Source organism: Rhinolophus sinicus, linkage group LG05, assembly GCF_036562045.2.
Source record: "Rhinolophus sinicus isolate RSC01 linkage group LG05, ASM3656204v1, whole genome shotgun sequence".
Lineage (NCBI taxonomy): Eukaryota > Metazoa > Chordata > Mammalia > Chiroptera > Rhinolophidae > Rhinolophus > Rhinolophus sinicus.
In genome coordinates, this window is record NC_133755.1 from 81,268,554 (window position 1) to 81,276,411 (window position 7,858).

Here is a 7,858-nt window from a genome sequence, read left to right on the forward strand (position 1 = left end):
TTTGTGCCCCAGAGCAGACTACAGGGGACACATCAGGCTCTCCCCAGTGTGCCCTGCCCCCTGCCCCACCACATCCCTTCTCTCCCAGAGCAGCCCAATTGCAGGCTCCATGCTCTTCAGTCCTGGAGGGTGAAGAGAGAGAAGGTCATCTTTGGGGTTCTCTGGTTGGTTGTGCCAGCTGGGATGCGTGTCTGGGGACCTGGCTGAGTCCCTGGCTCTCCCTGGGTCCAGTCTCCTTATCCTCAGCCATCTCTGGCTACCTGGGGGCCTGTACCTGGAGCTTCACCTCCTGGGGTGCCAGCACCTATGACTGGCATCCCCCGTCTGCCCAGAGCCCCTCAGGCCCACTGTGTTCAGCCTTGTGGCTCCTCACTGGAAGCCCCAGAGCCCTGCTTTTCCCATCACGCAGCCCAGCCCGCAGGTGTCAGGACTCTGGCCTCACCCTGCAAGACACGCCTCAGCCGGGGCCAGAGCCTCTGGCCGGGGATCCTGTCTGCCCTGCAGCAAGGAGCCCGGCCCAGAGTCACTACTGGCCCCAGAGCTGGTGGCCAGGTTGGCTGGCCACCTCCCTTCACTCCTGTTGTGCTGCTGACCCCTACTGGCCATCCACACACACCCTCCACAGACATCCCTCCATAGGTGCTTGAATGCTTCTGGGGACATGCGGCTCACCACCTCATGCAACAGCCTGCTCCAGGCACAGAAGCTTCTGCCTCTTAGAAAAGTTCTTTGAAATTAACTGAAGTGTGACCACGGTCACTTCCATCTGTTTATTCATAGTCATACCTTCTGGAGTCACACATTTTGTTCTTCATCTTCCTCTTCTTCTCGTCCTCCATCATCATCATTGTCAGCATCACTATTTATGTATCAGGCACAGCGCATTATGTCATTTAATCCTTTCAACACCTGCGAGGGTGATACCTGTGTGACCCCCACTCTATAGATGGGAAATCTGAGGTCCAGAGCAAGAGTGTCACCTAGTGAGTCACACAGGCAGGGAGTCGCAGAACCTGGGATTCCGGTCCAGAACCCACACTCTTGCCAGCTAGAGATGTGCCGTCCCACCCCCACCCTCCACCTGGCTCCCTTCTCCAGCTTGCTCTTACTTCCCTGCCAGGCTCTGCTGCTGCACATAAACACATACCTTCTTCCCCAGACCCTGCAGGTGATTAACTCCTCCTCCAGGAAGCCTTTTTGTCACAGCCAAGGGGTAGGGAGGAAGCCTTCCTTCTTCCCTGCTATCTTCTAACAGGGAGAGGAAAGGAGGGGAGAGGATTACGGGGCCACATCTATGATGTGGGTGAGTCTGTGGTGACATAGTGGGGAGGGTTTGTTTCTGCTGCTCCTGTCCCCTCCAGACCAGGCTTTGGTCAAGGAGCTAATGCCCCCACTTCCCTGGCAGAGCCCCAGGAGTCAGCATTTGAGAGGCCCGCCTGGGCCTGCTCACACTGACCCTTGGCAGGGTGGCAGGGCCTTTGGCAGTGGGGGTGACATCCTCTTGCAGGCCTGTGACTGGGCCCAGCCCCATGTACACCAGGTTTTGCTGGCGTCTCAGCAGGGCTGAGGCGGCAAAGCTGGGGGTGCAGACTTCATTGCCCCTTGAAGGACAAGGAGCAGCGAAAGGCATGGAGAGGCTTCCTGGATTGAGCCTTCCGCTGGAGCACCAGCTCACATGCAGGCAGAGCAGCTGTGTGGGTGTGTGAGGGGTGGGATGCAGGACACTAGTTACTGGGGGTCTGGAATCTCCCCCATCCTTGGACGACCCCTGGCCACACTCCATGGCCACAGTGCGCTCGGACATGCTCATGCACACTTACCCCTGGCTGCCACCTCAAGTTCCTTCCATTTCCCATTCTATAGTCCCCAGTCTAATTACTGAGGCCCCAGGGAGAGGCACCACATACAGGGTTCCCATGGGTAAAAAAACATGGTGAAGTTTTAACCCAAAGCTTGCCTAGTGTTGCATCATTTCAGTGGAGGGCAAGATTTCCAAAGTCATCTAGCTCTATTCATCCATTCCATGCTAGCATCTGTGCTGAGTGCCCATGTAGTCTCTGCTTACATACCTCAAGTGACGGGAGGCTCATTACCTATCAAGGTAGCCCAAAGCTCAAAACAGTGAGGGCCTTCCTTCTCCTGCAGAGCTGAGGTTTATCTGCCTGGGGCTTTTCTCATAAGGCACAGTGCTGCCCCCTCAGGGGTCCTCAGAACCAGCCTAACCCTTTCCCTTATGACGTTTGGAGCAAGTGACCATCTTCCTGCTGAAACTTCTCCCCAGCCAAAGCCAAGAGAAGGGGCTAGTGACAGACCTTCTCAGTGAAACTGTGAGGAGCCTGTCAGGGGAGAGAGATATCTCACTCCCAGCCCTTAGCTGAGCTGCTGAAATTCTGAGCCCAGCCCTGTGAGCTTTGGGGTGGAGAGCAGAGAGAGAGTTCCCGGTGGAACTGACCTGTTCTCCTCCCACCCCCACTTTGGGGACATCTTGGAGGCCAAGGCCTGACTCTTGCTGGGACATGTTTAATGGGAGAGGCTGCCTGGGGATACCCTGGCTATGGGAGAGGAGAAACAGGAATGGGGGCCTGATTCTCAGGTGGACAACGTGGAGGGGGGCCAGGCTTTTATGTCTGAAAGTCCCCTGCCCAACAGGACAACATGACAGTACGGGGCTTCAGATTCCAGTGCTCTGACTCCCGAAACCCTCCTCAACCTGGGTGCTGCACCTCCATTTATTTATTTTATATTTAATTTTTGCTACACCTTTATTTAGTTATTTATTTTTTTATTTTTTAAAAGATTTTATTGGGGAAGGGGAACAGGACTTTATTGGGGAACAGTGTATACTTCCAGGACTTTTCCAAGTCAAGTTGTTGTCCTTTCAATCTTAGTTGTGGAGGGCGCAGCTCAGCTCCAGGTCCAGTTGCCGTTGCTAGTTGCAGGGGGCACAGCCCACCATCCCTTGTGGGAGTTGAACTGGCAACCTTGTGGTTGAGAGGAGGTGCTCTAACCAACTGAGCCATCCGGGAGGTCAGCGGCAGCTCAGCTCAAGGTGCCGTGTTCAATCTTAGTTGCAGGGGGTGCAGCCCACCATCCTTTGAGGGAATAGATCAAACTAGCAACCTGTGGTTGACAGCCCACTGGCCCATGTGGGGATCGAACCGGCAGCCTTCAGCATTAGGAGCATGGAGCTCTAACCGCCTGAGCCACCGGCGGGCCCTTACTACACCTTTATTGATGCAGCGACAGACCCACCTCCCATTGCTGCTCACAGAACCAACCATCATCCCGAAATCCCCAAGCCCATGCTGGAGCTCAGCCCCAGGCCCCAGGTCTGTGCACTTAGATCTGTGGCCCCGATGCAGGTGTTACACTCCCTTCCTTCTGTGAGCCACGGATCCCTCCCCCTTCCTCCACACGTGGAAGCAGGACACAAATAAATAAATAAAACGAAATAAACACGTTTGTCCCTGTTAAGTTTCATCTCATTAGATCCACCCCATCACTTCAGCCTGTCAACTTCTCTTTAGATCCCAGCTCTGTCATCTGGCATATTTGCTATCGTGCCCCCAGCTGCGTGGCATCTGCAAATTTGATAAAGTACATGGAGCGTGTTCATCTCAGAGAAAGCCCCCTCCCCTCATGGATGGCTGGAGCACAGGTGTGCAGACACACGCACACACACGCACACACTGCTGTCTGTCTGGCTGAGGCTCGTCCGTTCTGTCCGGCCACCTTCAACATCCTGGTGCTGATCCTGGGACCCTGCCCCCCACAGAGGGCCTGGGGCTCAGCAGCCACTCATTGTGCACTTGTGTCCCTGTGGGGGACGAGACACTTTGGGGACTCCACACTCCTCACCTCTACTGGCTGCCATTTAAACAGCCTTTGACCTGGTCGTGCCCCACAGGCCTCTTCCACCAAGCCCGGGGTGAGGCCGGCCAGCCCGCCTGGGCCTGGGCTCCCCTGACAGCCATGTGACCCTCCCTCCACTCCAAACACGCTGGATGAAGCACCTGAATGCACAGTGCATTTGCCTCTTGGCTGTGGCCGTGGCTGCCGGAGCGGAGCCAGGACGGCTGCACGGGGTGAAGATGCCTTGCTCACGTGGCTGCTGCTGCGTTTCTCTGATCCTTCTCTTCAGGGAACCCCAGACCTTGTCTTTGCAGTAATTGCGTAGCAGGGAAAGATCCAGATCCTCACTGCAGAGCCCACTGGACACTGCCATAACGGAACGAAAAGATCCCTGGGCCTGGGCAGAACTTCCAGAGTTTTCTAGTCTGTTCCCAGCCTCTAGGACTGGACGCTGGAGTGTGGAAGACTCGGCCATGTTCTGACACCTCCCCTACCTCACTGCGAGCTGTTTGGTCTTCCCTCAGGGAAGGTGGCAAAAGCCAGTTGCCTGTGTCAGTCAGCTGATGCCAGTAACAAACATCCCCAGATTCTTGGTGGCTTTTATCAACATACATGGAGTTCTTGCTCACACCACAGCATTGTGGGTCATTGGGTGTTCTGGTCCCAGCCATAGTTGCTCTGGGATCCTGGCTGAGGCGGCAGCCCCCACTGCAGCATCACACCACAGCAGAGGAAAAGAGGCAGGTGGCACACGAGCTCTTCACGTTTCTGCCTCCAAATGTCATTTGTCACTTCCAACACATTTCACTGGGGAGAGCCAGTCTTAGGGCCATGCCCAACTTCAAAGGGAGTGGGGAAGTCTAATCTTTTCTTGTACCAGGAATTTTGGCAAGTGGCCTCAGTGGCTGCTCTGCACATGAGCTGTCCCTGTCCCTCAGAGCCACCGAGTTCCCAGCACACCACTTGGCTGCTTGTCTCTGAGTCCAGCATAGAATGTTCTTCCCCTTCCCTCCCTGGGGTCCATGTACCCAGGCTTTTGCCCTCACGTCTCACCTGCTTTGCCCCAGTGCACATCTTTCTTTTCCCTGTTTCGGGGCTCTGCCCCTTCCTTTGAGAGGTGCTTCTCCCACCTCCTACCTTCAGTACAGATGTGCCCTGACCCAGGGAGGCCCCGGGTCAGTTCTGACAAACCTGCTCTATCCCCAGTGACTAGCCTGCAGGTGGGCCCCTGTCTCGTCTCTTTCTTTCCTTGGATGCCCTCAGCCCGGTGCAGCCAGATGCAGGAGCCCTCTGAGAAGAGGGGCCGGAACCCAGGCCCTGCTGCTTCCTCTGCCCCTGGATGGGCTGTTCCAGGCCCACCTGCCCCTGCCTCTCAGTTCTTTGATTTATGTGAGCCAGTGCAGGCTCCTTGAGCTGCATTTCTGTCACTTTCAACAGAGGAATGCTAAGTAATACACTCCTGGGGATCGCAGCGATTCCGCACCCGTCATCGATTATGAGTAACAGACCACCCTGAAATTTGGTGGCTTCGTGTGATAAAATTTCATAGAACTACACACACACACACACACACACACTACCAAGTGCATGTAAAATTGGTAAAACCTAAATAAGGTCTGTGCCTGAGTTAATATTGTATCAGGGTTGATTTCCTGGTTTTGACAATATGCCAAGGTTATGGGGGGTGTGGTCATTCAGGGGAGCTGGGTGAAGGGTACACAAGTAATTTCTGTACTATTTTTGCATCTTCTGTGAGTCGTAAACTGTTTCAAATTAAAAAGCTATAATAATTATATGCACTTAGTGGCTTAAGACAACCACCCTGTGTTTACTCATGATTCTGTCACTTGGGCAGGGCTGGGTGGGGACAGGTTACGTCTGTTCACACGAGGCTGGGACACGTGGCTTCACACCCACCTCTGGTGTGCCGGCAGGGATGCTGGAATACGTGGTGGCTGGTGGGTGTCTCCCCACAAGGTCTTTCCAGCGGGGCAACTGTTTCCTTTTCACCTGGTGCTTCAGGGCCCAAGAAGGTGAAAGCAGAAATGACAAGGCCTCCGAGACCTTGGGCTGGACGTGACCGGTGTCCCTCTGGTCCCATTCCATTGGTCAAAGCAGTCACAGGGCTGGTCCAGCTTCAAGGGAGAGGAAACAGACTCCACCTCTTGATGAAAAGAAGGGCAGACAGCCTGTGGCATATTTTAACTCAATGCCGTCACCAAACGGTCAGAGGCTTCTGAATCTGCCTCCCGGAGTTGAGTCCAATCTCCACAGTCGGGATGTGGGGATGGCGGCTGGAGGGGAGAAGAGGGTCGGCCACACAGAGAGTCCACACGTGGACTCAGGGGCAGAGCTGGACTCCCAGCCGGACTCTTCCCAGCGCAGGCCCTGAAGCCCTCCTCACGGCGGGGCCCACCTCCCTACCCTGGCATTGCTGTGTGGGATTCTGCTTTGCACGTGCTGGGGTTTGCAATCGGAAAGTTCAGCGGCCCTTCCAGTGTGCTGAAATTAGTCCCTATGAAAACCAAATCACTTCATTTGTAGAGAAGGGCTTAATTGCAAGGGGAACGAGGCAAAGGGAATTCTGTTGCCTGTTTTCATTGAAGAAAATTACTGTACTTTCCCCTGTCTCCTCACTACACAGAAGCCACTTAGAAATTGGGTTGTAATCCCGAGTGACACCTCTCTACCCTTTCTTCTCAGAGCCTGTATAGCTCTTCCCTGCTCGAGACTCTGCCCGACTCTTCCCACTCACCTACCTGGCCAGGTACCCATCCTGGCACCGAGGGGGGCAGCCCTTCCGTGGTTTGCTTGAGTCTCAGCACACCCCTGTGAGGTTGAGAGGATTGCCCTCGACTTCATGGCCTTAGCCACGGACTGGTCCACACTCTTGGCAGGAAGAACCATCCATCTCTTCTTTTAGAAACCACATGAAACCCACTCAGTCCTTGCTCACCTCACCAGGGCTGCAGAGAAGTCACATTTTAGGTGGAGGGCGTCCCTGACCAGCGCATTGTACAAAGCTTAGGGCTCATCTGGTTGGTGCCTGGCAGATGGGAGGGGGCTTGGCCCCCAGACCATCTTCACCACGGCGCCTGTTGTCAAGTAATGCTGAGGGCTGGCAGGCCCTCCAGTGTCCCACGTGAGGAAACCCGGCAAACGCACACCCTCCGGTCTGGGAAGGCTGCTTCCCTCTCTGTTTCTCTGCCTGACAGCCCTTCCCTACCTCAGACAGTCCAGCCTGATTCCTGCTGTGGCCCATGTCTCCCTGGGCAGGGGGTATGGACCCTGCAGGGTGAAGGTAACAGGCTGGTAACCTGCAAGGGGGAGGTACAAGTAAGTGAAATAGGTAGCACATCTGGTGATAGGAGAGAAATAAAGGAGGGCTGGGCCTAGAGGCTGGGAGGGGTTGGGTACAGCTCCAGCTCCACGGGGATGTGGTCTGGAGAGAAGGGAGGCGGGAACAGCAGAGTGGGTGGAACAGCAGTGCAGTGCTCAGAGGCAGCAGTGGGACTGGTGAGGGCAAGGGCAGCAAGGTGTGGCCTGAGCAGAGAGAGCAGCCTCCCAGAGCCTCTGTGAGGTCCTGGCTCTTCCTCTGGACCAAGGTGGTTTCATCCCGTTTCGGCAAAGCCACAGCCGCACAACAAACCTGAGTGGCTCCCCCTTCCTTTCATTGGAGAGGGGAAGAGAGCAGGGCTGAGAACAGATCCCAGAGCCAGGCTGTCTGAGTTCAAGCCCCGGCTCTGCCACCAACCCAACCGCCCTGTGCCTCAGTTTCCCCCTCTGTAGAGGGGATAACAACACACCTACCGCATGGGGTGGTCGTGAGAATTCTGTGGGCTATAGCTCACTATGGTGTGCTGTAATGCTATCATGTGTTGGCTAATTTTATCATGTCTTTCTTAATAACCTCCCCTGCTACAGGGGTAAAGCGATTAGCCTGAGGTCCCAGCCAATAATGGGCAGAGCCAGTGCTGGGGATGCTGAGTCCCAACTCCACACAGCC